General features: G+C 43.5%; 1 protein-coding gene across 2 annotated transcripts in view; it reads right to left on the bottom strand.

Annotated features, from left to right (window-relative positions):
• The window catches only part of BASP1 (brain abundant membrane attached signal protein 1), a 52,653-nt gene extending 26,201 nt beyond the window's left edge, over positions 1 to 26,452 (bottom strand). The window contains exon 1 of one of the 2 annotated variants that reach the window (XM_059815572.1): positions 26,298 to 26,452. The gene's annotated coding sequence lies outside the window, so the exon portion shown is untranslated. Of the gene's footprint in view, positions 1 to 24,495; positions 24,526 to 26,297 lie in introns of those variants that run through there. The other variant, XM_059815573.1, reaches the window with a different exon arrangement.
• Positions 26,453 to 26,833: the final 381 nt, after the last annotated feature.

Genomic DNA, 26,833 nt, shown 5'->3' with positions numbered 1-26,833 from the left:
CAAGCCAAGGGCATGTTTTGTTATATATATATACAGCTAAACAGGAAAGAGTTTAAAGTTTCACGTACTATAATGGTTTCTGCTTTAACGCCCATATTCAAGTCTCACCAAAACCAACAGGAGTCTCACTTAGGGGGATTTATACAGGGTCCTTAAGAGGAACAGTCAGCACAAGCCTTGATTTCCGAAGGGCCCTGCACAGAAATATGCCCTATCATTGCAGAATCCAAATGTGGAGATACCAGCAAAAGTCAGCACCCTGAGCTCAACTTACTTTTGCTTTAATGTCCTATTTAAAACTGCTTTTTTTCAAAGCTACTTAATCTTACTCAAATGGTCAGTCTTTGCTAGAACTATAAAAGGATTAAGCAACACTTAAGCCCTGATACAGCATAAATTAATCTGTAACCATTGATTAGAAAAGCACTGAAGCTGTTTTTTGTTAAAAAGTCAACCCTAGAATATTCTCAATTAAAAAACCCCAACCTCAGTGCTCAGAAATAATCTCATGAGAGTCCAGAAGGCAGCAGAATCTCAGTGTAAATATTTAAAGTTTTAATAACAAGATGTTTATGCAAGCTCATAAATCCATGTGTGGCGTAACTACCCAACGTCTACACTGACATTGCTAATTTTGGTTTGTGTGGACAGAAGGAAGGCTCAAGTAAATACTGCAGAGAATTGTTTTTCCAGACCCCAGATTTCTATCAGTGCAGAATTGCTAAGGCTTGCAGAGACATTCGGTTAATGTCAGGGTAATTTTTTTCCTGTCTGGGAAAGGTACAGCACAGGTAGCACGTATGCAGTTACTCCTTCAGCAAGTGTCATTTCAATCAACAGTTTTCCATTAAAAAATAAGTGAAAAAAGAATGCAAACACAGCCCAGGTTTCACCTTTTTCAGAGGAGAAGATGACCACTCAGGTTATGAGAAATGACCATTTTAGAGACGATGGGTTGGGTTTTTTTCTCCCTCCCAGCAGTACAACATATTTTTCCCACTCCCTGGGGCACAGGTTCTGAAAGAGGAAAGTTTCACAACACAGCGCTGGCAGAGCAGGCGTGCATACCGCACACCAGCCTGGGACAACAGAAATAGTGCAGGAAGTGAAACGGCTTAAGTTCACAAGTTTTCAAATACGGAGCTGAATATAGATACAAGCTGGCCGAAAAGTGGAAGAAAAGTAGAGTTGATAGGGTTCATGCAACGTAGTGAGAGACAGGAAAAAGCACAGTAAAGAACTTCTGGTTTTTTAATCTGGACCTTTCTAATTTGAATCACTTCACAGGTCACCCAAACAGGTTGATATTTCATGCATATTAAGGTATTTAAAGCAAAGTTACAAATTATCTCATTTTTATCTAAAAAACTGTATCTAGCTCTGGGCAACCTAACAAAATAGGGTCATCATTAACTTTGGTGTTGTAATACCTTTGAAGTACTGCAGCAGAGCTCATTTAAACATCTAAGGCTAGCTACCAGCTGGCACTGCTAGAGTCCTCAATAACTACACATTTGGGGTGATTGTAGGCTCTGAATGAATTAACAGCAGAAGAGGAGATAGGCTGCTCCATACAAGCTCTCCATGCAAACAGAGGCACAGGCACCATTGGCACGTCAATCAGAACCAGGAAAGGCTTTCTAAAGGCTGCACAGAAATGTTTGCCGCTGTCCTGCAAGTGACAGTTCTGAGGCCAAAAGTAAAAAGAGTAGGAGATCATCAAAATTTTATCTTTCAACATATGAGATTCCACCTGCATACCAGGGTAGTGTGAAACATATTTGGTACAAGCCCAAGCAAGGAGAAAAGAGGATTCAGAGGGCACGCGCGTACTCTGTCACTTCCAGGTCTAAACACAAATTGGTTCAGACATCAACTTTTACATCAGATTCTGTAGGACTGAATGACCTGGGGGACCAGGACTGCCTCTTCTTCAAGCTGTGTCCATTCTGTGAAGCCAACAAGTAAACGTTACAAGAAACTGGCCCTACCTCGTCTGGATTTAGCTTGCTCCATTGACTTGAAAAGACTTTGAAACGAAGAGTCCCTATATGACAGAAAACAAGCCATGCTTCCAGAGAAACCTAAGCTTCCTTCCTGCATGCTGACCATTGCAAAGGGATAACGACAGGAACTCCGAACAAATACGACCATTTAAGTATTAGTGACGAACCCTGTAAAAGTGAAGTACAAAGCTGGAAAAAAATTTGCTGTGGGATTGCCCCAGGCATGCTAAGAGAAAGGAGTGCCATTGCTACTTCTTCCTGAAGGAGAGGTAGAAATCACCTTGGCAAATTGGATTCCAATGCCAGAAGGGCAGTCTGAAGACTAACAATAGCGAATAAATCATAAACTGTGAGTATGCTCAAAACTCAACATTTCCAAGATACTAGTTTTGTGAATCTAAAATACATTTAGAAAAAGAAATCCTCCAAATTCAAGAGAACTTAAAATGAACTGCCACTCTATTGTAGAGGCACCAGTCTTAAGTGATGGCTTTTACTCCATTCTACATAATAAAAATGCCAGACTCGGCATTACATTTTCTCCATTCTTCATTAAATTTACACCTTAAATTTTACACTCTGATCCCTGGCATAACTTGAAGAAGGCCTCTCGCCCATCTGAATTATGCGTTCTGATGCATTCAGCGTAAGCACTGCTTTCTCCCAGTAATGCAATGGACTCTCATTGCAGCAGCACAGACTCAGCACAAGTCTGAGAGAGAGAGAAAGTAACACCTCACAAAATCAAATTTATGACTTCCATCCTGCATTTACTATAGTAACTTATTCTGGCCCACCTGCACTAGTAGAAAGAAGGTGGTTTACATGCAAGGACCTCAGTGCCACAGCATTATTTGCTAAATATTTCCAGAGCTTCTCAAGCAAGCAACTGTCATTCTCTGATCACTGTGTCAAAAATGAAGCTTACAAAAAAATTTGAAGTATAAACAGCAGGTGGTCTGCACCCATCCAGTAAAACTAGCATTTAGCAAGAGAATTAGTCCTAACCTGTATTCTGGTAAGGAATCTGCAAATGAGAGAGGCAGCATGGAAGGTCATCCCAGAGATACCCACCTCAGTAGCTGCGACGTAGTTTAAAAGAAGTTTGCCATTTTAAGTGATTCAGCTTTACTGTGTCTTCAATAAAGAAAAATAAAATAAAAAATGTACAACAGTGATGTGGACAATACTTAATCGGTATTATTTTGGAGGAATCAGCCATGCCATCATGTTGAAAAAGAACTTTATTCAGACAGCTCAATTTTTTTTATTCTTTTGTTTGTGTGCACTAACAGATTAGAATAGAAAGTCCTTAAAGAGTCAAATGGATGCAAACAGAAGCTATTTACAGTGAGTGGTCTGAAGTGACTGCAAGAAAACTCATTATTACTCAACATTGACAGTGGCAGCAGTGAGGTGATCCAGGAATGGGAAGGAAAAGAATTAGTTGTTCCTGATATGGGTGAAGTCATTCATTTCTAAGAATGTATCCCAAAAGGCACGATACAAAAGTGATAACTGATAATGTTCATTCAAGAGTGAAAAATGTCCTAAGAAATGATGGTGGGAAAAGTCCGTAACAGATCTAGAAGCTGCCAAGAGATGACTGCTCTGATACACTTTCTACGTTTTCATCTGTATTTGCAAGGTAAAAACTTAAAAGCTTCATGCAGCAGAGCAGGATCGAGCAGATTCAGGTCTCCTCGCAGGCCTGTGAAACTCTGTTACATAAGTGCTTTCCATTTTACATACCTCAATTATTCACTACTTCCAACATACCAAGCACACAGGAAATTTTCTAAGTATTTAAATGAAAGAGTTTGCCAGTTAAAATTAATTATTTTCTCCAGCAAAGGAGGTAATCCAGAGAGCGAGACTTCTGCTTTGAGGTACTTACTTGCAAAACACTCAACTGTCGCCGGGGGGGGGTGAACTATCTCAGAGAATTTCTTGACCCATGAGAGAATTTCAACTCAGTGCAACTGAAGAAGTGGCTAATGGTCAATGAACAAAAGAAGCTCCTTGCTCAAGGATGTGCTGCACTTGTTACCGCACTTAGTGCGTGCCTACCAGGCTCCATTCATTCCTATAGCCCTGAATGGAAAAAACGCAATAAAAATTAGGCCATGTAAGCGAGGAATTTAAAAAACCCAAAGTAAGGAAGGACCTGTGTTTTTGGAGATACTACAAGTACACGAAACAATCACTGCCAGCTGGCAGGCTGTGGGGCAGATAGCCTGCCAGAACAAACTACCTGGTGCCCTGGCGCAAGGTTTTGGCAAGCTTTGCTGCGTCTATTGGAAATATATTTCCCGTGAGCCCTGGCAGCACCAGGCAGGCTCTCACCTAAGCTGTGCCCAGGCAGGAGTGAACACAGGGAGAAAGGACGAAGGAGAAGAGTTGAGCGCGAAGGGGAGCCTATGGTCAGACAGGGGTCTGGGACTACCTCGCACCATGTGGGAGTACAAGAAGTAGAACTGGGATGGGAACTGACTGCAAGAAAAGCCCTGAGATCCAAAGACATGAAGGATTTGGGAGAAGGATGAGGAAACGCACAAGAGGGATTTCTCATGGCAGAGATGTCTGTGCCGATAATTAACTAGAGAGGGCTCTGCACATTAAATCAACATCTTTGAAAGAGGCCATTGCTGTGATAAGGGCTGGGACAATTGTGCCAAACTGCAAGGGCAACATCCCCAGAGCAGGAACACAGAAGCGCCAGGCAGGGGAAAATCACCCTGTTGGGGACTGGAAGAGATCGTGTGCTGGGCTGAGAGCCCCCGGCTGGAAACGATCTTTGCTACCGCATTTTGGTTTGGGGGGTGGAGGAGCTCGGGGGGGAGGAAGATAAAAGGGGAAGGAGATTGTTCAAGGCAGCAAGGCAATCCTTAATTCATACAAACAGATTTTGGTCTTTGTTCCAGTCTTCACAGTGAGCAAGACTAAGTGTCTGCACCTGCATGCCGCCTCCCAAAGGGCTGACAAAGGTTGGGTCAAGACTCAGGAGGGCTTGGAGGCAGCTAGATTAGGTCTGGCACTGGACAGGAGTTAAAATCAAGGAGTTTTGTACAGGCAAACTTCTCTCTACCAGGCCTTCCTCATCTGTGTTTTTTCCGTTCCCATTATCTGAGCTAATGAAGAACCATCTATTACATTGGTCCAGCCCTGAAGCAGTTGCCCACGAGGAGCAGAGGTGAAACAGTCTCTAGTACTGCAAAAAACCACATATGTTGGCAGACAGCAATGGATTAAATACAAGCACAGGATTCATCTGTTTTTCCATTCACTCTAGTATTTAACTCTATTAAGGTTATTTTAAATATAGAGGTCTCACTCACTACTGTAGTGGGATATTTTTTGAAGTCATTCCAGAGTATTTTTACTGTGCTGCTTTTTTTCTTTTTTTCCACTCTAATGGGAAAGCCTCACCAAAAAAAAAGCTTCAATTTTAAGAAAACACGTCGATTCTTTTATGTCCTCAAGGACTTGGCAAGCAGGCAGATTTGGCAAGCAAAGTCATGGCCAGGCAGCAGCTTTTAAGTTTATGGACATGAAGGCCAGTGACATAAGGCACATACACTCTGTATCACAGCTGCCTGCTACTGAATTTCCACAGTGGGTCAGTGACTCAATTACATAAACAGTGGAAATAAGAGATCAAATCGTCCCCAACACAGCCAATCTATTAATAAAATAAAGTCTTGTTGGGTATGAAAAATCAGGAATTGGCAAAAGACGAGGTAGGAAAGTTCCGTGGCTTAAAAGACAGCACAGACCGGAGTTTGAAGTTACTGGCTCCAGTAAATTTGGCTTAAATCAATCTTCAATATCTACAGCTTTTTGAAATATGCACGGCTTCACTGAACACATGGTATATTAGGATTCTGGCCATACGAAGAGGAAAGGCAGTACCTTACAGAACCTGTTTCTAACTCACACTGCTCATCTTTCCTTTGCTTCAAAGGAATTCTCAGATTGTTTTCATCTCTGTCGTAACTGAGGTATGATAACCATGTCCAAGTACGGTCAGCTAATTATCTTCAGTGGTTAATTAGGAGCTGAGGAGCTTGGCTTTCTCCATAAATGGTAGATGTCAAGGCTTTTAATTTGGGCGTTTAAGTTTGTTTCTTAAGCTACTCAATGAGAACTGCAACACTGTGTTTTCAATTTTTATAAAACCCACAGAACAGAGCAAAATCTTCTTTTACATAATAATGCTGTGTTTCAGAGCACTACTAGCCCTTTGTTGTAAGGACCTTCACACATGATGAACTAAGCCTTCAAAACACCATATAACCCAGGCATATAATTGTAGTTGAACTCAAATAGCTGCTAACCACAGTTAAGTTACAATCCCCTAAGACCAGGTCAGACTGAAGGGATAAAAAGAAGCAACAAGAGGGGAGGAGTTAAAGCATCCTCTATAACAGTTAGCTGAATATCTTAATCAGCTGTTTTGTAAGGTTTTATTGCTTGGCCTAGGCAATTTGCTAAAAAAGTCAGGGTTTCATTTGTGGCCTAGGAAATGAAATTTCAGGTGCCATATCTAACTATCTTAAGACATAACAATATGATACAGTTTTCCTGGCAGCATGGTCAGGGAATTTCAAATTGCCACCACACTGTGTCAGAGTGAATCCTTAAATAGTACCTGCAAGATACCCTCTGAAGTCTTGAAGTGGTCCACGATTGTTGAGGCAGCAGCTGGTTGACAAACAAAACATACTCTGATCTTTGCTTTATTGTTGATCTGCATGATGTCCCTCTTTTGGCTACTCTATGTGTTGTTCTGTGCAAACAAATGGACTATTTGTCTGGGAATAGAAATATTCTGTATAGTGAGAAAATGGTCCAATTTTTAATTTTCTTTTAAGATGACGTGAGAAAATTCTTTCTGAAGCAGTGCAAGTTACATGTACAGTTAAAATGGAAAATGGAAACATTGTTCCAAGAGAAAGAGGAAACTGTCTCAAAATATTTACTGAATTTTCCATGCATTGCTCCATCTGACCAGTTGCATTAATTACACCATACAAGATGATTACACCTTCCCACCTCCCAAAACTGCACATACTTTAGGCATGAGAAAATTAAACTCATGTAAAATTGAGAAATTGTAAGCCCCTGAAAACAGGCGTTTAAAGGGTCTTATCAATCACGCTTGTAGCAGTGCTAAGTTTGGAGATCTTGCTCTTAGCTTAAACAGACACTAGTGACTGGTTTAACTTTGATATTCAAAGTTGGGTTTTTTTATTTCACTGTTTGACTACTTCACAGGAGAAATATTTGTACAAAATTTGAACTTGTTAGCTAGGACAACACACACAAGCCAGTTGTTGAGGCCAACAATACCCCTGAAGCAATGCTTCAGGGCTAGATTGCGGAAATAGCAGAGCAAACCAAATGAACCCAGAATTTCAAGGGACCACTCTTTATATCCCTCTAATTGGGTGGACACATCAATCCTTGTTAGAGCACCTCAGTGATTCATTTGTTGTTTACTGAGGCATGTGGTGGAAGAGTCCACTGGCATGCCTTCAAGGGTCATAGAGAAGCCTCTTCCATTGAAATTAAAAATCTAGTTGTCTTTAGCAGCTTTTTAATAAACAGGATTCCCATTTGACCCAGATTACAAGCTTGCTTTGTTGAGATTTAGAAAGAAATGTTTGTCCTTGCAAAAGAGCACAGGGGGCTGTTAACATTCAGATTAGATTTCTGCAGTGATTAGGTATTACTAGCACTTGAGTTTCAGCTCAAAATTAATATTGTTTCTTCCTTGTCTCAAGAAGTTCTTCTCAAGGAGTCACCTTTCTTCCTCTCACAGGCAGCAGCCTTTATAGACACTAGAGTCTTTTTAACAAATGGATTTTCAATCAACCAGGCCTGCGTTAGATGAGAAGCTGGAGTGCTCCAGCACCTCATCAGGCATAGGTTCGTACAAGACCATCTGCAGCGCAGCTGCACGCAGGCTAGCTTTAACACCAGCTACGCCAGGTGCTGGTAGCCACGTGGGCTACCCCAAAGCGCAGTGTGGGCTAACTATTTGTGTATTGACACTGCTGCTTGCACGGTTTCTGCAGACTGCTGAGCTCCGTGCTGCCATGCTCTAGAACATGCCTTGAGCTAACTCAAACCTAGTGGTGCACCACAGAGCCATCAGAGCAGCACCAGCAGTGTAGACATGCCATAAAAATTCACAAGCAGAAGGAGAGTGAAGCAGCTTTCGATCCAGCAGTGCAGTTGTGCAGCTTGGCACAGGGGACAGGGGGTAAGCCCTCAGGCATAGCCCCTCATGCCCCCCACGCTCGGTAGCTTCCCCACCAAGAAGGCACATGGCATCGCCATGGGGTGGTCGGGCCAGAAAGCTTCATGACATCACAACTTCACTCCAAATCACAAAGTGCTTTTTTCAGCCTGTTCTCCTTGATGGCTTTTAGCATTTATATCAGGGATGATATGCTTAGCTATATACTTGTTACCTGAGTATAAGTTACATCACATGTTTTACAAGCTTAAATTCCTTTGTTCAATGTGAGTTTGTTTTACAGAAGCAAAACCACTAGAAAACAGGGGTCGGTGTCCTGTTTCCTGTAACAGAGGGAACACTGGTTTGCTATAAACAGCGTTTATGCTGACTATCTGTGCTGAAGGAATGACACTGGACCCACTGACATTTGTATGATGGCTTCAATCTCTGTAGCGCCATTCATTTGTAGAAGTGTACAAATATAAGGTAGTGGGATCTCCGTCACTGCTGTCATCTCTCATGTTGCCATTTTCTTATTATTCAGTTATTTAAGGTTGAAGTTAAGAAGGGCTATTAGATTTTGCAAGCATTTCTGAAGAGCTATATGCACAAAAAAGCTTTATAATGAAAGATAAAACTGGTATATTTAACACTGATTTTTTAAATGTTCTTTTTATTCCATTTAATTCAATTGAAAAGAACGGAACAAGGATACTTACTACTCCAGGCAATGCAACACTGAAACCAGTACTGAAACACTCAGTGGGAAGGCAGAGCAGTATAATATTCTGATGCCCACATTAGTGGAAGCAGTAGGGTAAAATACACGTGAAATTCTACAAGAGGTGGCTAAACATTCTCAGAAGGATAAAATTAGCTCCCACAGAGCTTCCTCATGAATGTGGCTACGGCGCTGCTGGGAACAGAGCTAACTCCTGTACTTCTAAAGCTGCCAAATGCACTACGGACATATTCCCACTGTTATGGCTGCAATATAAACGAGCAGAAAATTGTGGATCCATAGCTGTAGATCTGATGGATTAGGAATGGTCCAACTGTTCTCCACTTCCAGATAAAAATCAGAAAAGAAGTTTACTTGCAGTTGGTTTCTCAAAAATCCCATCAATAGTCCTTTCTTTTTACTGTATTGCCTCAGGACATGGTAGAAAACACTTCTCAGGGAGTTTTCGTAGGCAGGAAGTACCTGAAGAGTTACTGTATGAAAAGAGAATACGACAGCTGGGCTCACCTCACAAAATACACCTTTACACAAGTGCACTTGCCTCGCTGTCCTGACAAACTGTCTCACGTTTGGCTAACAGTCCTAACTTCCCCTCCCACGAGCAAGTGGTACCATTTTCCTGCAGCCAAATGGCTGACACAGTAGACATAAATACGAAATAACTGTACAAAAGGAAGCTCAGTTTCATAGCCATCTAGTAAGTACACTAAGCGAGAAAACGACACATATTCATAAATTATGCTGAGCAGCTATCTACAGGATAAGACATTTCATAAAAAGTGCTAAGTTCCTGTTTACAATATAAAGGATTTCTTAAACCAGCACCAGTGTAGCAATTTGACAGGACAAGAGGAAATGGCCTCAAGTTGCACCAGGGGAGGTTCAGACTGGATATTAGGAAAAATTTCTTCACTGAGAAAGTGGTGAGACACTGGAATAAGCTGCCCAGGGAAGCGGTGGAGTCACCATCACTGGAGGTGTTCAAGGAACATGTGGACGAGGCATTGTGGGACATGGTTTAGTGGGCATGGTGGTGTTAGTTGATGGTTGGACTTGATGATCTTACAGGTCTTTTCCAACCTTAGTGATTCTGTGAGTCTGTGAGTCTTTTCCAACCTTAGTGATTCTGTGAGTCTGTGAGTCTTTTCCAACCTTAGTGATTCTGTGAGTCTGTGAGTCTTTTCCAACCTTAGTGATTCTGTGAGTCTGTGAGTCTGTGAATTTGTTATGTGCAATACATTTTGATTGCTGCTTTACTGATCTAATTCTATCAAGAAGTACAACTTGTAGTCTCAATGACCTGTTTTGTAGTGGAATAAGGAATTGCAGATGGAACAGTCGAGCTAAAATATCCTTTATCTTTTGAAGCAAACTATGAATGACTCTTACATTAACCAAAAAAAAAAAAAAGAACTCCTTTGAAGAGATCATAAATATGTATTAGGAATTTAAATGTAGTCCCCTTGATTAAAACTGAGGGAAATCCCCCCAACTCCCCCCAGTCAGCATTAAATGAACATTAGAAACACTTGAAAGTATGAACCCAAGTTTCCAGTCCAATGTAACAGTTTTATCATAACAACCTACTCACTTTTAATATTTGAATCAAAAGACAACATTAAAGTAAGAATTTAGTGAGCCTTCTGCAGCTGTCTCGAAGTGCCAGGATCACAATATCCCTTGAGACGTTTGGCTCCTGCCCAAGACACAGAAGTGTCAGATGCTCCAAGGCATCCCCTTACTAGATGTACCACTTTACTCACACCTGAGTTTTACACATCAATCTCTACTCAGATGTAAACAAAAGGATTGCATCATAAACCATAAGGGTTATTGCTTGCTTTTACGGGAATCGAAACAACTTAAAAAGACCAAAAAAAAGGAAGTTTAAGATTTGAGTCCGTCTTCATTTACACAAAATAGATACGGATGTAAGAGATGTAGATGGTCATTAGAGGTCACAGTCTGAGTTAACTCACTTCTGATTTCCCACGCTGGAACTCCCTTGTCAGTTCAGACATACAGTGATCTTTGGGCAGATTTAGCCCTCTGGCACTGAGGTAATTCATTTACTGGATTTTAAACCAAAAAGCATTTTATTGGAAGATTTCACAATTGGTTTTAATCTGCAAAAGTTTGTGCAATTTTTTCTTAAATTCCATAATGTGGTGTTTCCATGTTCTAGTCATAAGATGGACAGTCTTAAAAATGTGGGTTTAGATGAAAAACATGCTTAGAGGAATAACATTAAAAATCATCAAAATCTTGAAATGAAGGTGTATTGAGGTGATACAGCTAAGTCAAATTAAATAGCTTGCTGTTTCAAGTGAGATGGGCCCACAGCCCACTCCCCTTCCCTTGCAGCTGGTCTGGCTCTTAGCTGACCCCTGGGCGAGGTGATTCAGCTCACGGGGCTGGGAGAGAAGGAGCCCAGCTAGAAAAACCAAAGCAAACAGGGGAGAGCATGCAGCCAGCCCACCCTAAGGAGCTGCTGATTCAGTTCAGCTGTCCTACCTGCACCCTTGAGGTGGAAGCATCTAACACCATAGATGGGATTAGTTCTCAAATAAGGAAGAAAATCCCACACACTGTAACATAAATTTAAAATTTTCACGCTATGTAATTTGCCTCTCACGTAAAATAGCGGGACCAGCTCCATGGTTAAGATTCGTGCCAGGCACTTAATTGGCAGTTGAGGAATTGAACATCTTCCCGGAAACTCCTACAAATAAAATACTGCAAAACGGCAGAAGGGGTAGACATGTAATTTATGAAGCCAAACAAAGACACTGGCTTTATACTAGAGCTACATGGTAAAAAGCTGTCCAGTCTCCCAAAAGATTGGTATTGGTATTATGGCATTTTTATACGACCTTTCACAGTCAGACAGGCAAAAAAATAGCCACAGGTTTAAACTCTTTGCTTAAAGAGCATGACTTTATCTATAAAAGAGCATGTTTCAACTCTTCGCTGTCCAGTTCAGACCTGAACCTCAGCTTTCAGCACATTGGTGAGTGCTCTGACGAGAGACGTTCCCTTGCCAGTTGGTAGTTTATATAGCATGGAGTAGCCAGCTCCATCAGTAGAGGCTGAGACTGACCCGACCAAAACTGGACAATAGACTGCTGAATAAGTTACTCACTTGTTTTATAGGAGACAGGTCTAATACCCCAGCTGGAATCAGCAAGAGCAAAAATTTGAATCTTGGCTGTCCACATGAGTTTCCTATGCATTAAATTATTAGCTAGCTCAAAGTGAGTAAGTCTGTCCTTTTTGTCAGCTAGAAATAAAAACCTCTATGATTATACCTACAGAATTTGAGCTGCAAGAACTCAAACATTTTCCAGCAGAAAACATTTCATTGAAAGATTCCCAGCCAGCTCCATTGTCATGGCCAAACCTCAAACCTTTTTATGACAATCTTTTAAAAAAAAGTAAAAGAAAATAAAAATTATAAAGTCAAAAATACTCTTCACTTGACTAGAAACTGCTGATAGGATTTTATTTAAACTTTCCTCCTCTCAGTATTATACTTCCCATTTGGTGAAAAAAAAGCAAAGGACGTGGTACTACACAGGAAGCTACAAAATCTATTAAAATATATTCAAATTTCAAATAATTAACATTATACTTTTTGCAACAAGTTTTCTTACTGCTGCACATCCTCAGGGTGCTTTACCAACAGGCATGTGATATATGCCTTTCTTTAATTAACACTCATTAGTCCCTAGGCTTTGTATGCTATTGCATGCTTTAGGTCTTAAACCTCAAAACTCTATGAACTGTACTCTTTATTAAGTGGCTAGTTACCTTATGGTAGAAGATGGAAATATTTTTACTACCCTACTGTTGCAGATAGTAGTCTCAAAAGCATACTCTAATCCTGAAATACAAACTTGCGGGTTGATTTTAAAGTTCATGTTTATTTTCATTGGCCTGTCTCTTAAGTAGAAAAGGGTTTTGAAGAAGCAGGCTAATTATTCCAGCCATATCTGGTTTATACATGTCAGATATTTCTCTGTGATGAATCAGCCAGCTCTGGAGTTTAAACATCGGCACACACATAATACTTGAAGATAATAACTATTTTCTAGGGCATATCAACCCTTGAATGAAGTTCCAGCATGGTCATTTTTAGCACTTCATCTGGCTTACCTGTTGGTCGTACTGCAGAGCTCCGTAAGGCAGCTGATGAAACAGACTTGGTTGGATCACTTGTGAACAGTTTTTACCAACACCAGATTCACCACCAAAACACAGCTGAAGCCAGCTCCGACGCAGGATGTTGACTCAAACCCAAAACAAGCAGTGAAAGCCCCACGACCCCCCTAACCCACCATCCTCATTCAGTAGCTCCCACACAGAGATCTACTGCAGAGAAGAGGGCACTGCCTGTGTATACACTCGTATACACTCCCTACCTACCCTAGTATATACTACTGCATAGTAGTATGCACTTGCATAGCCTAATATATCTAGGACATACTCCCTTCCCTCACTGCCATAATTACTAGGTCTGCTGTACGTGTACAGGCCCATGTACTGGAAAAAAAATTCTCTGCTTTACAGACTGCAGCCCTTTGTGCCAGTTTATATGAGCTTATTAATATCAATAAGACCTAATGCCACGGATCTTACGTCTGACCAAAATAATTGTAACCTAAGGCATATTTTTTTCTGACCTATCTAACTCAACATGAAAACTGTACTGCTGCACACACTTATCTTCTACAGATTAAAAAGATAATCCTTCTTCCTCTTCAGGCAGTAGGAAACTCGCCTTCAACATCGATACTATCCAAATTAACCTACCATTGGTTTCTCAGAGGAACCAAGGAGGAAGACGGGGGAAAACCAAACAGATGACAGAACACCAGGATTTAATGTTTTGGTAAATGCTTACATGTTACGATTGCAAACACAAGCACTGTTATATCACACGAGAGCATCAGACTCAATCAGTGCTGCCCGCCCAACCATCAAAATCACTGGGGAATTCTAGCTGCTCACAGCTCTGACTTTATTAATACAACTCAATTAGATTCAAAGCAAATACTCACTGATCAACAACGTAAATAAAACCAGAATCAAGCCCACAGCTCTAGCTCTGCTCCCAAACATGCCTCCCTCATTGAAATATGCGCTTTAGAAAATGCCAGCACTGTTGTGCAAGGCTTGAAATCCATACGTCGCTGCATAATCTAACAACTAGCAGCTAAATGAAGGTGAGCAGTTTCTCATCTCTAACAACACCAAGATGTGGGCAGCTAGCCAAGAATCTGGTTCATTAGATAGAAACATACGTACAAATACTGCAAGTGCTTCTGAAGAGCACAACACTATTTCCAGTAAGCACATAATGAAAACTAAATAAATCTCAGGTTGCCCTCAGGTACAAAAAGGTTGATTGATTTCAAACACGTAGTCCAAAGTAGCCGCAGCACAGAGAGCCCCTGGTATTGAACCAGGAACTTCAACGGCAGCTGCCCACCTGCTCACAAAAGATAGATTGCACAAAGATATTTGTTCAGCTAAACATTAAGTCTATTCAAAACCATTTATGAATACACACCAAGGATTTCTTTAGAAATGAGCCTAATTTATATCAGGCTTAACCTTCAAAGCTATTGTTATTATGCCATTAAGTTTGAGCAACCATGTGTTGAAAACGTGTGTATAGCCTTTGTTACACAGTTAGATTCTCCACTCATCTGTGGAACAACCCAGCAAACGTCTCTGCAGCCTATAGATTAAGTAACGAAAGACATCCTACTGTCGTATCAATTAGAATTATACAGCTGTCCTCAGATGCAGTCACAAAATTTCATCCTGGGTTTACAGAGTAAAATTTTCAAACATACCCACAAGACTATATATCACTGTCTTGAAATAAAATTTAGGAACTGAAAAGCCTCAATCATTTTTGTAAGCTTTACTCCCCTTCTTGCACATCAGTCCCAATTTGAAGAATAGCCTCAAACTTACAGCACATTTCAGGAATTCTGTCAAAAGTGCTATGAGAAATCTCTGTTTAACAACCTATGCTGTTCAGCATCAATAAATTAAATCTCTTCTTGTCAGCTCTAAAAAAGCCTTATTTGTATATTTCTTTCTAGCATATACCATGTTCATAAAGCATCTTAGCAGAGGGTTTATCTTTTGATCTCTGCTTTAACAGAGCTCAGACATACTGCCAATAAATCAGTATGCTTGGGAATGATTTTGTTTCAACTGAACTAATTTCTCTGCACTCAAGAACAAGCTTGCTCCAAAGCTTCCCCATATGCCTGATCCCACAAACCATGGGGCTGGAAGGGACCTCAAGAGAAATCTAGATAGTCTCTCTTCTTGCCCCCAGGCAGAATGAGTTACATTTGAGTGATCTCTCGCTGGTTATTTTCCTACCTCTTCTTAAAATAATCATTCTCATCTTTACACTGCACAAAACCAATGTGTTAATTTCTCCCTCTCATAGCTCCTGTTTGATCATTCTTATTGTTTACGTGTGCATCCACTTGAACAGTATCTCTCTTTTATGTGGCATATGATCCATGCAAGTAATATCTTTAAATGTTCAATGCATAGTATATGAAAGGAAAATCTTAGATGTCCATTTTAGGACAGTTAAAAGACAATTTATTCGGTTTTGGTTGCAAACGCTTAGCACAACTAGGGAGTGGACCTCTGTTATTCTTCTTGTCCCTTTCTGGTCAACAAAATCTTCTTTGTGGTAATTCTGATCACATATTCTTTATGACTACCACGTACCGTCTTTGTTAGAAATGATTCCACGGACAAAGAATTTTTACTATGATTTATTCATTTCAAATTATTAAAATTATTTTAACTCAGGTTACTGACCATCTTCCATCTGTTACAGAGCAAAGTGCAATTATTTTCCACATACAGTCTAGAGTTATGTTCATCTACCTGAAGAGTGGAAATCCCATTTCTTGTGTACAACACAGTTACTTGTTAGTCCTCAGTGGCAGGACAGAGAAAGATGCCTCCTTGTTTCCATGAAAGGCTTTAATGTGATTGTATATTATGAGGTGTATTGCTAACATAAAAAAATATTCCATGTTAATTAAGATCAACTCTCTGTATTTTTTATTTCAGATGAAGGGCAGCTGGGAGGTATTCCCGGCTGTGACTCCATAACTTTGAAATATAGTCTCTTAGGAACTGTGAGCAGATTTAACCACAAATAGATAAATGCGCCTAGAAACATGAAGTTATATTTAACTATCTCCCTAGCTAATTAGATCAGGGAGCCAGAATCATGTGGCTAGATTAATTAAGATAAAACAGGGCATTTGTAATAATTAAGTTAGCTCTTTGGTCTCCTTTCCAGTGCAGGGAGTCAATGAACATTGTTAGCGCAGCAGCCGATGACGGGCACTTCAGACCATGTATGCCCCATGGATGCAGTCCCACCAAAGCCACTGTGTTTGCAAGACAGCACAGAAGGCTCCCATGGACAGTCTCATTTTATTTGTCTGTTTTAAGAAGAAGACTGAGTGGCCAGAGGAGCTCCTTCCCTGGAGGGGACTGGAGGAGTCCCTGAGGCTGCTCAGGGGAGAGAAGGTTTCCAGAGATGGCCGGGTGAGACAGGCAAGAGATTCAAGCTAGGAACCTGCAGCTCAGGAACAAAACTGTGAAAATGCTGTGAGGAGCATGAAGCAGACCCACAGTCAGACCCCAAAGGTGTTGGAAAGGAAATCTGGGACCTTTCCACAGGGAGGACTGTGAAAATTTGCTCCAACGCAGAAAACCACTGCGTACTTGAAGCCAACATTAGTATTCCAAACTTGCAAGGGCTCATGGGCAGACATCAGGCTGTGAATAAACCTTTATCTATTATTTTGGTTCTCTCATCGCTGTAAGTTTTCTCTATTTAAGGAGTTAATTAACTGAGATGACTAGTTGTAATTCTAACGAAAATAACGTCCTTTGAGTTTCTTGGTCTTTGGGAGCTCAATGTACAGGAGATGATCTAAATCAAACTACTTCAGTTCTCTGGCCCCCTACTTGGGGACCCTCCACAGTGACCAACGGCTATTTTGTGTCTTCACTCTGTCACTACAAACTTGTACTTCAGAAAAAAGGCATATATATTTGCCATCATGACCTCATTTGGCCTGAACATGGCCCTCATCTTGATGGCATTCATAATGAATTTGCACAGCAATCATGTTGTTGTCTCCATCATTTATAGATGTTATGATTTATTTGGACACAATGAAAATCTCAAGCAATTAGAACTGGACCCAAAGAAGGGTTTCTCTATGAAAGAAACTCAGGCCAGTATGACTGTGACAGCTACTGGCCTTTATGCAATATGCAGCCCAGCAAAGACACAGCTTGACAGACAAGCTTTGTTTATTATAATAGCAAATGTTTCCCCTAAAAGTCTGTTTTGGAAGGTTTTGCAACTCAGTAATGTAGTTTAATTATGATCTTGCAGCAATTTGTTTAATGTCCTACAGGAATCAAACAAATCTAGTTCTTCTTGAAAATAAGACTGACAACGCAAGCTACCACATACAGGGTTGTTTTGGGGTTTTTTTTCATTTAGTCAAGAGCCAGTTTTGCTTAAAACTAAAACAACATGTAAAAAGGAAAAAATTCTATTCCCTTTCAGTCAGCAGATGGAGAAATCACATTAGTATTTCTTCAAGTGATAAGAAGTTAAAAGTGTTGAATGCTTTTAGCTGTCAGAGCCCCAAGATTTCCATATTGTTACAGGATTTGCATAAAACTTCGTTTAAGATCAAGTTCTCATGTTGATATGATCTCATTCTAGTGAACGTCTAGATTTGGGAGCCATATCCATGCAAAAAGTTGGGGTCTAGTAGCATGAGGTTTAGAGTTTAGAATTAAAGTTTTGCAATAGGTGATTCTTGTTCTCATATCTCCATTTATTACACAGGAATGACAGCACACACTTAAGCTTATGACATAGATCTTACTGTGTTCTGCATATCTGCTAACGCACATATTGCATGTTACTGCGTGACTAACAAGGTGTTCTCTGAAATAGGCTGTTAGCTCACAGCTGAAAATATGGACTTCTAGAAAGGATAACCAAGGGAAATGGCAACATAACCACTGTGACAATTTAATGGGAATACAGATAAATGATCGACAGGAACATGGCAAGGAAGGATACAGAGCCAAAGCTAGCTGAAAAAACGAGTAAGTACTAGCTTCGAGACACCGAAACTTCTTTTACTGTGACACATTTACAAATACGCACAGAGATAATATGGTATATCCCGACATGTTAGAATACAAAGTTTCTACCAAGAAGCATATTGAATAGCTTCTTTAACCAGGAGAAAATGTCCCAAAGAACTTGGGTTTTTTAAGTAGAAAGGAAATAAAAGCTGCTGAGATAAGTATTTCTATTCTCAGACTGTAAATTTACTGTCATTGTTTCACAGCAAACTCCTGGACAGACTTTTTTTCTGAACCACAGATCTGTCAGTGCAGAACTTCCTTCGCTCCCTATCACCTCTGTGTTTTAGATGGTGAGGCACTTGGATGTTCAGTTTCTCGCCTCTCACGGTCAATGGCTGTGGGAGAACATGCAAAGCCAGTTTGTTTCCCTCAACACCATCCTCCATATATCAACTCCAAGTTAAAACAGAGATGGCAAGTATTTAAAGACACAATATTTATCCTGCTTCAAGCAAGGGGGATCCATTATATGTGTCATTTGTTGACTGATACATTTGCTTTTCTCCGTAATGCCTTGGTGACAGCGTTGCTTCAAGAGACGTTTACAAAAACACCTCTAGGTGATTTGCAGTATAGTTTGAACCCTTGGTAACAGAAGCTACCTCAGCACTGAAGGCCACTTTCAAGACATTGTGCCGTAGTGGATTGTCAATACAATGTATTGTTTGGTCAGGAATGAGACACCACGAGGACTGCCACATTTCTCTTGCCATCACCACCAATAATTGGTTCATGAATCTGTCAGTCACTGACTCATCCACAGAAGAGGATGACAGCTGAACTTTCAGTGACCTAATAATTATTCTCATGCTTATAAAAAAATACTGTAATATTACTTTTCTTGAGCTCTGTTGAAGCTTTTACTCAATATTACATGCACGGGAAAAGAGTACACTCAGGTGAGCTATCATATTTCAGTGCACATGGCAGCTCTTACTTAGCTTGGTTCTAAAATTATTATTCATTAAGGCAATATCATCAGTTCAAGGCAACTGGATGTGAAGCATGGGCCACTATGCAGAAAGCTGAATGTTCCTCTAAGTATCACCTAGGGAAACTAGCACTGAGGAAATCATTAAAACGTACAGTTCTGGTGGAACGTCAGATGGCCACAAGCGGCTTAAAAGGGTTCTGCTGATACCTCTGCACTTTAGGATGGTTTTCTTCAAGGTGAAGATCCCTGAGGGTATGAAATGAGAAAAGGGAAGAGCGTACAGGAACAGAGAACGGATAAATCCTTCTTACCAAAATCCTTCCCTACAAATGATACCAGATCCATCAGAAAAAATTGTCTGCATGGACAACTTGTCATTCTCCTTGAAATCTCACATCCTACGTGCAGCTTTCTAAAGGCATCAGGATGCTCTTAACTATGAATGTTGGAGTTATGCAGAGCACGTATGGACTGCAAAGAAAAGAGTTTCCACATCTCCACATTTGCTTTAGTCTGCTAATTTAGGCATTTGAATTACAGGCTCAGTGTCTATCCTGAGCACTCAGGTACACTACAGAGGCCTCACGTGCTCCTAGTGAAAGCTCCTTGTGAAATGAAGTTAGAAACCAACAGTACACTCTGCTCCATCTCAAGCAAAGCATGGAATGGAAGAGCCTGGAAAATCTGGCCCGATTTTCACTTTTACACTCTGAGGAGCTGTTGTCTCCCTTGCTTCACAGGGCTTGTAGATCTGAGAAGGAAAGCAATAGGCAAGAGGCAGCTTTCACCCACTCTTCAGTGAGACCAGCTACTCCCAGCGCGGGCTGTACCTTCACCGGTGCAGAATTCGCACAGAGGGCTGAGCGATGCTGCTGGAGGAGAACGAGCCCCATCCTCTCAGCCCATCTGTTTCGGAAGCCTGTGGGTTAGAGCAGCTAGCACATTTTCCCCATTTGCCTCAGTTTTTGTGGTGGTGGCAAGAAACCCAGAAGAGCTGTTTTCACCACCTCAGAGCTCACTGAATTTGCTTCCTCCCACCAGCTCAGCACAATTAGTAGCAGAAGTCAATCATGCACTTACCAGTGCTGGCCAAAATACAAGCAACAGGAAACTTTGCGTACGAATGGGGAATGCCGAAATCATCTGAGCACCGCATCTAGTGGTGACAGGTTTCACCCTATCCTTTTCCAGACTCCTAGTTTTATAGCACCTCTAGCCTGTTTTTGTTTCTGTTTTCTTTCTCCCCGAATGACACGCTTCGCTGCTTTGGGGAAGGATAATTACAGGAAGCTGATGTAGCAATTCTCAGGCTCCAGTCTATCTTGGACAAACAGATGTACCAAAGGGTTTCTCATGGTTTTACTCCCCCATGTCAATACGTGTTTGCAACTGGGTTTTCACTGTTTTCTACATCCTGATTTGCGCTTGTTTTGAATGTGCTTTTCTAAGGTAGTTAGATGAGAGAGACCTGTATCAGTTCTATTATTGTTGATCTATTCTTTGTGTTGTCTAACTTTACTTCATTTCTTCTCCATAGTTCGTCAATCATCTTAAATTTGTCTAGCAGATGCACATCTACAACATCCTGCTACGTGACCATCTTCTACTTCATCCTGAAAGTTAATAACGTCAAGCCTTTATTTTGAATACGAGCCCCTCCTTCACCATCCAATAAGAGCAGAAAATGAATTCACAAACTAAAACCAGGCTCTATCCTTTTGCAGAGGTTATGGTCTACATCCCGTCAAGTATTTAAGGACTATTGAAACAGGAAATGGACAGCAGCTTCCTGATTTTACTACTTGTACAGAAGTGGCTTCCATTTGTCATGTAAAGTCATGATGGCATAGATTTCTGTCATTAAAATTAATCCTACGGGAAGCTTTGCCATTATAGTTACTAGGCTTTTGACTGGAGTAAAACGTTATGCTTCAACATCGCATTCACGTCCTCTTCACGCCAACACATCGGTACTACAACCACCATCATGACATTAGCAAGCACCCATCAACATACTTTTATAAGTTGCAAAAGTTAGATGGTTAAGGCCCAATCTTATTACACATTCAGTGTTGTATCCTTTGTAAGGACAGCAAGTCTCTAACCAAAATGAAGCTCCTACCATCAGCCCTACGGTTACATTAAGCACCGAGTACATGCTGCTCTGAACAACTGCTAGGGCAGTGTACATAAAAGTAAATCTTTTGAAAAGACATTCAAATTCCTCCAGGGTAAAAAAAAATAAAAAAATCCCTGGACCAGCAGATCGTAATCATATGTGGCACTACTTACCGGGCTAAAATCTAAACTATGCAACATGTGACTAAAAAGCATGTGGCTTTCCCAACACTACAGCACTGGTGAGGTACTTGGCAGCCTGTACCCAACAAGTCAGATCAACTATACAGCCTACTTAATTTCTATTCTGCAGAACACAATACCAAACACATCAAAAGAGATCGGCCTCTGATTTATATCCTAAGACAGAAGGTTTTTATTAATAAAACTGTTTCCTCAGAGTTAAATTCCATTAACCATACTTAAGAGGGAATTACTACACATCTTGCTCCCAGGCAAAACCTGACCATTCCACATGTGTTACAAATCAGTATCTCCTTACATTTATTGGTGTGCTGAAGAAAGTCAAAGGATTTTATTTTCAGATTCTGGCAAGTCAGAAATCTTTCATGTTTGAGGAATCGTGTTGCTATCAATCATTTTTCTATTTTAAACTTATGAATTTTCATATCAAATAACGCACAGCTACGTTTTCATACTAACTGCATTTCTCCATCTTGAAGTAAGAAGCTTAGCTGGCATCACGCTTTTAAGAAAGACAGCTGTGAGATACAAGATGCTGTAGAGAGGACTTTAAAGTCCTTTCCATTCTGCATGAGGTGCTTCCCCCCTTCTTCCCCCTGCATTTTTTTTAATCTTGAAAGCGTTTCCTACTAATGCATGAAACCGCTATTATGCCGCATATGGTTTCTATTTTCAAGTCTCTAATGCTTTCAGGAATTTCTTTGATTTCTCTAGTTGTTACCTCATTCTTGTCATTCCTGTTTGACACAGAAGAAGCAACCAAAGCCCCTCCTAAGTTTTCTTTCTTTAGTTATGAAGCTGTCTCAATGCATCTGTACAGTACTTCAAAATGACCTGCCTTTACTACCCTTGTAGAAATGAAGGTAGGACTTTGAGTATTGGTTGATAACTCTTCATTATATTTGAATAGCATCCAGATTGCTTACTTGAAGAACTCAGTTTTTAACCATTAAATTTACAGTGCACCCAAGGACACTGCATTTACACCTACAGACCTAATCAAGACCTGGGATTTGCACACAAATGTGTACATACAAATGTAGCATCCTCTTCTTGCAGATGGAGGGGAAAAAAAAGAAATATTCTGAAATTCTTGTTTTCAAAATTAGTGCGAAATCAGCTTTCAATGGCAAGTTTCCAAATAATTAGAAGCTCAATGGTAGCTAAACGCCTGAAAATGTAGCTGGACAGAACTGTCCCAAGATTTCATGGGAAGGCCTGTTTCTGCCCTGCAACTAGCTTCTGTCCCTCAGTGTATTCCATAGGGGCATGGATGGGTGCCTGCACAAGGGAAGAATTTAGCATTGTTCAGACAGAAGCTGTCTTGTACACAGGAGGCTCTGCTGAAGGACTTCATGGTTCACTGCATGGGGCAAAGCTACCAGTGGAACACAGCACAAACACAAGAAGCTTCACTTGGAAAACACAATTTATTCCAGACACTTAATGCTGAAAGATCAAAACACACAAATACTTAAGGACTAGAGAAAGCTCTAGAGATGGTTCTGAAATTATCAAGTGTGCACACTCTATAATCTCAGGGAAAGGCTATGCTCCAAGGTATGCCACTTTCTAAAATAAATCAATCTTTATCACCAGGTTGCTTCAGTGGGTGTTGCATTTCAAACGCAAAGAAGCATAGGAAAAGAGGAAAAAAAAAAAAAAGAAAAGAAAAAAAAGGCCCTGATCATTGCTTCATGCAATAACTGGAACTGTAATTTTACCAGTTTTACCTTTTAATGTTGATTTTATTTTAACTAGGTATGATATGCTCAGAGGTTCATACCAACAGAAAAAACTGCTGCATGATTGCTTTTTGGCAGCTACGTACAATTTCTCTGAATTACACCATCAGCTATTTCATACATGAAGCATAGAAGAGTAGACAGAGCCACCATGAATTTCCCAACGCTTTGAGTTTATTCCATCACAGACCAGAGCTGGCGCTCTCCAGTGAAACTAAAACAGCCAGACAAAAAGAAAATATTCACTGCATACAATCCAGGAGGTAGGAAGATCACAAAGCAAAGCTTCTCCCTCACATGAAGTTCTGTGAGACAATCAGTAGAGACAGCAAGTGCAAAACCTTTGGTCATGCCCTTACTTCTGCCCTCCCCTCCTAAAGCGTGGAGGGTCTGCCCAAAATTCTCAGAAACACCCTGAATACAAAAGGATTGCGCGGGTCAAGGTATCTCCACTGGAGACAGCAGGAGCAGCAGATGCCGCATCTTCCCCTCGTACGGCACTCCCACCCCACGCTCTCACTGCTCCCGTGCTTAATGGGGAACAGCTACGCTGGGAAAAAACCCTCGGTGTTTGAAGCCTGGCCACCGGTCTAGGTGGTGCCTGGCAAGCATCTGGCAAGCAGAGAGGGGACGTTAAGACAGACTTCAGGGCTCTGATGGCAGTGCTTCTTCAGAAGGGACCTTAATTGAAAACACTAGAAATACCAGGGAATCACGGTGTGAGGGGCCTTGGGGTGTATGTTTTCCAGTGAACGTTCGTCACCCTAGAGGGGAAGCCACAAAACCCACTGCCACCCTCTGTTTAGGAGCCCACTTGCAATATTCTTCCGTCATCTTTAACTCCAGCTTGACAAATACACCGGTTGTCTCTGTTCAGAAACTAACAGTCGTTTACAAAATCATCCGTTTCCAACAGGCTCAAGCATGCTCACCCTAAAGAGAAACATGTATCCTAATTCTGGACAAGAGCATCTGCTTGGAAGGAAAAGGGGCGGAGGAGGAACGAGCGCCGATGCCAGCATCGAGATGCAACAACTCGAACAAAAGAGATTTCAAGATGTCGCACTAACACACACGCACACAAAATCTTCTTCTTGGAAGACTGCTTCCCCTCGGCGGAGGGAGATGCTTCAGGAGACCGCCCGGACACGCAGAGCACGGGTGCCCCCCCCCCCGACGGAGCCCGGCACCAGGCACGTCCCCGCGGCGTGGCTGCTCCCCGCGGCGTCCAGCTGCGGCACGCGCATCGCACCCACCTCGCCCTCTTTGAGCAGGAGGACCCACAAACGGACCTGCCGCACCCGCGCTGCTGCAGAGCGCCCCCCCGCTCCCCCTCTTCTGCGCCGTTTGGCGGGGGGGTTGGAGCCCGGGGCGGGGCGGCTCTGGGGGCACCCCGCAGCCACTCGCCTTCCGCCGACCGGAATCTGCTGAGGGCAGGGAGCGGGGCGGGCAGCACCTTCAGAAACGCCGGGTTTGTCTGGGCGAGGTGAGGGGCGCACGGCGGGCGACGACGGGACCGGTCCGCTCCGCCGTGGCGCACGGTACCAGACGCCAAAGCTAAGCCGGGCGCAGGGCGGGGGATGCCGCTGGCATGCCCCGATTTACCTCCCCGGGGCCGGGTGAAGCCCCGGCAAGGCGGGGGGGGGATGCAGGGGGTTGGCCCGGGGGGCGCAGCGCAGCGCGGCGCCTTTGTTCCGCCGCCGGCCCCTTCCCCGCCCCCGCCTCCGCGCATGCGCCGGGCAGAGACAAAGGCGCGGGCAGGGGCGGTGCGGCTTCGCTCGTCCCCCGCGGCTCCGCGCCCCCTGCGCCGGCCAGCGGCCCCGCGGGGCGGCCACCCGGCGTGGCGGGCGGGTCCCGTGTGCGTGTGTGCCCCCCCGCTTCCCCCGCGTGAGCCGCCACGCCCAGCTGAGGCACGGGGGAAGTTCCTCGCGAGAGCCGCCGTTGAAAGACACGCGTGTGCGTGGGGACAGGCGAGGCAGCGAGGCGGGCCGGGAGGAGAAGGAGAAAAGGTGGTAGGGCGGTGTAGCTTGCTTTGGTGGGGAAAAACAGAAAAGGGGGGGGAAAGGGGGACCTGTGGGAAGGAGGGGGCGGCATTCGATGAATATTCATGATAAGCGCATCGGGGCGCCGTGCGCTGTGAGCGGAGCCGCAGCGGGGCAGGCAGGGCGGTCCCTGCCTATTTGGACGGGCGGTTGGCGCCCCTGCCCAGGCGGGGCTCGGGCGGCCGAGCCCCAAAGCCTTGGCACAGCGCCCCGCCGAGAGCAGGGATTAGAATCGCCGTCGCGTCCACGCGCGCGCGTGACGGCGAAGGCAACGCCGCTCCTTCACTGCCTCGCCGAGAACAATCGCATTGTTGCCAGCCACAATGGGCACGCGCCGCCCCGCGCCTCGCCGCCACCGCGGGCTGCGCTCCTCCGCACCCCCGGCCCCGCCCGCCTCCCCCCGCAGCGCCGCACCGCGCTCCCGGCACCGGGGCGCCGGCCCCGCCGAGCCCCCGCGCAAGCCGCCTGGCCCCCGGCGCCTCCCTGCACCACCACCGCCCCCCGCCCAGCCGCCCTGCCATCTTCCCCGCGTGGTGCGTTTTCTTCTCCGGGCGGTTCATTTCGTGCAGAGGCTCGGGGATCTTTTCTTTTCCATTATTACTGGGCTTTTCAAGCAGCCTCCCTTGCAAACAGACTCAAGGCACCGGACAGAAATTGGGCATAAACCACTGTTCGCCCCACCACACCCATCGCTACCTCCCCCCCCCCCCCCCCCCCCCCCATGAAAGCGTTATCGGGCATTTAAATTTCACGGAAGAGCCTTCAGTCCATTTTGTGCCTCGAATCCCCTCCTAGGCGGTCTCCCTCTCGAGGAATCGAGCTCCTCGCGGCGATGCTCCTCCAGTGTGCCCGGGCAGGCGGCTCCCAGTCTGCTCCGCTCTCCCCATTCTTCCCGATTCAAAGGCACATCTCCTCTCCCCGCATCCGAGACACCACGGGGGGGAAAAATGGGAAAAATGGCAAAGCTCTCGGGGTCTGCTATGTAAATGGCGTTAGTGAGGTATACCGCTTCTTACCTGTTTCTGTTTTTCCTCTCTCCCCCTCTGTGTATTTGTGTGCCGGGGCGTCACAAAGAGAGTCCCGGGTAGCCCAGAGCCCGCTCGGCGTGGTCTGAGTGCTGTGGCTCTCCCCTGCTCGCTCGCCGGGACTGGAGTGACTAGTGCCTGCTGGAGCAATGCCGCCGCTACCGCGGCTGCTGCCTCTGCATTTCTCACTCTCTCCCCCTCCCTCTTTCCCTCCCTCCCCCCTTCTCTGTGACAGTCTGTGGGCAGTTCAAAAGCCACACGCACTTATTTATTTATTTTTCAGGCTCGCAGGCGGGAGATGCGCTGCGCGACGTTCGCGCTTAGGGGGCGCACGGACCCAAGGTTTTAACTACCCGCCTTGCGCGCCGGGGGAGGACTTGCTCGGCGGTCCGCAAACGCACCTTGCAACCATACCCCCCCAAAAAAATCTCAGGGAGGATCCCGTCGAGGAGGGGACGGGGAGCGGGAAGGGAGAAGCCAGCCTTCCTGCCCCAAGGAGAGCGGGCGCGGCGCGGGGACGCTCGCCG

This window comes from Gavia stellata, chromosome 3 (genome assembly GCF_030936135.1).
Source record: "Gavia stellata isolate bGavSte3 chromosome 3, bGavSte3.hap2, whole genome shotgun sequence".
Classification (NCBI taxonomy): Eukaryota; Metazoa; Chordata; class Aves; order Gaviiformes; family Gaviidae; genus Gavia; species Gavia stellata.
Note: the sequence above shows the minus strand (reverse complement) of the source record. Positions and strands in the feature narration are given on the sequence as shown.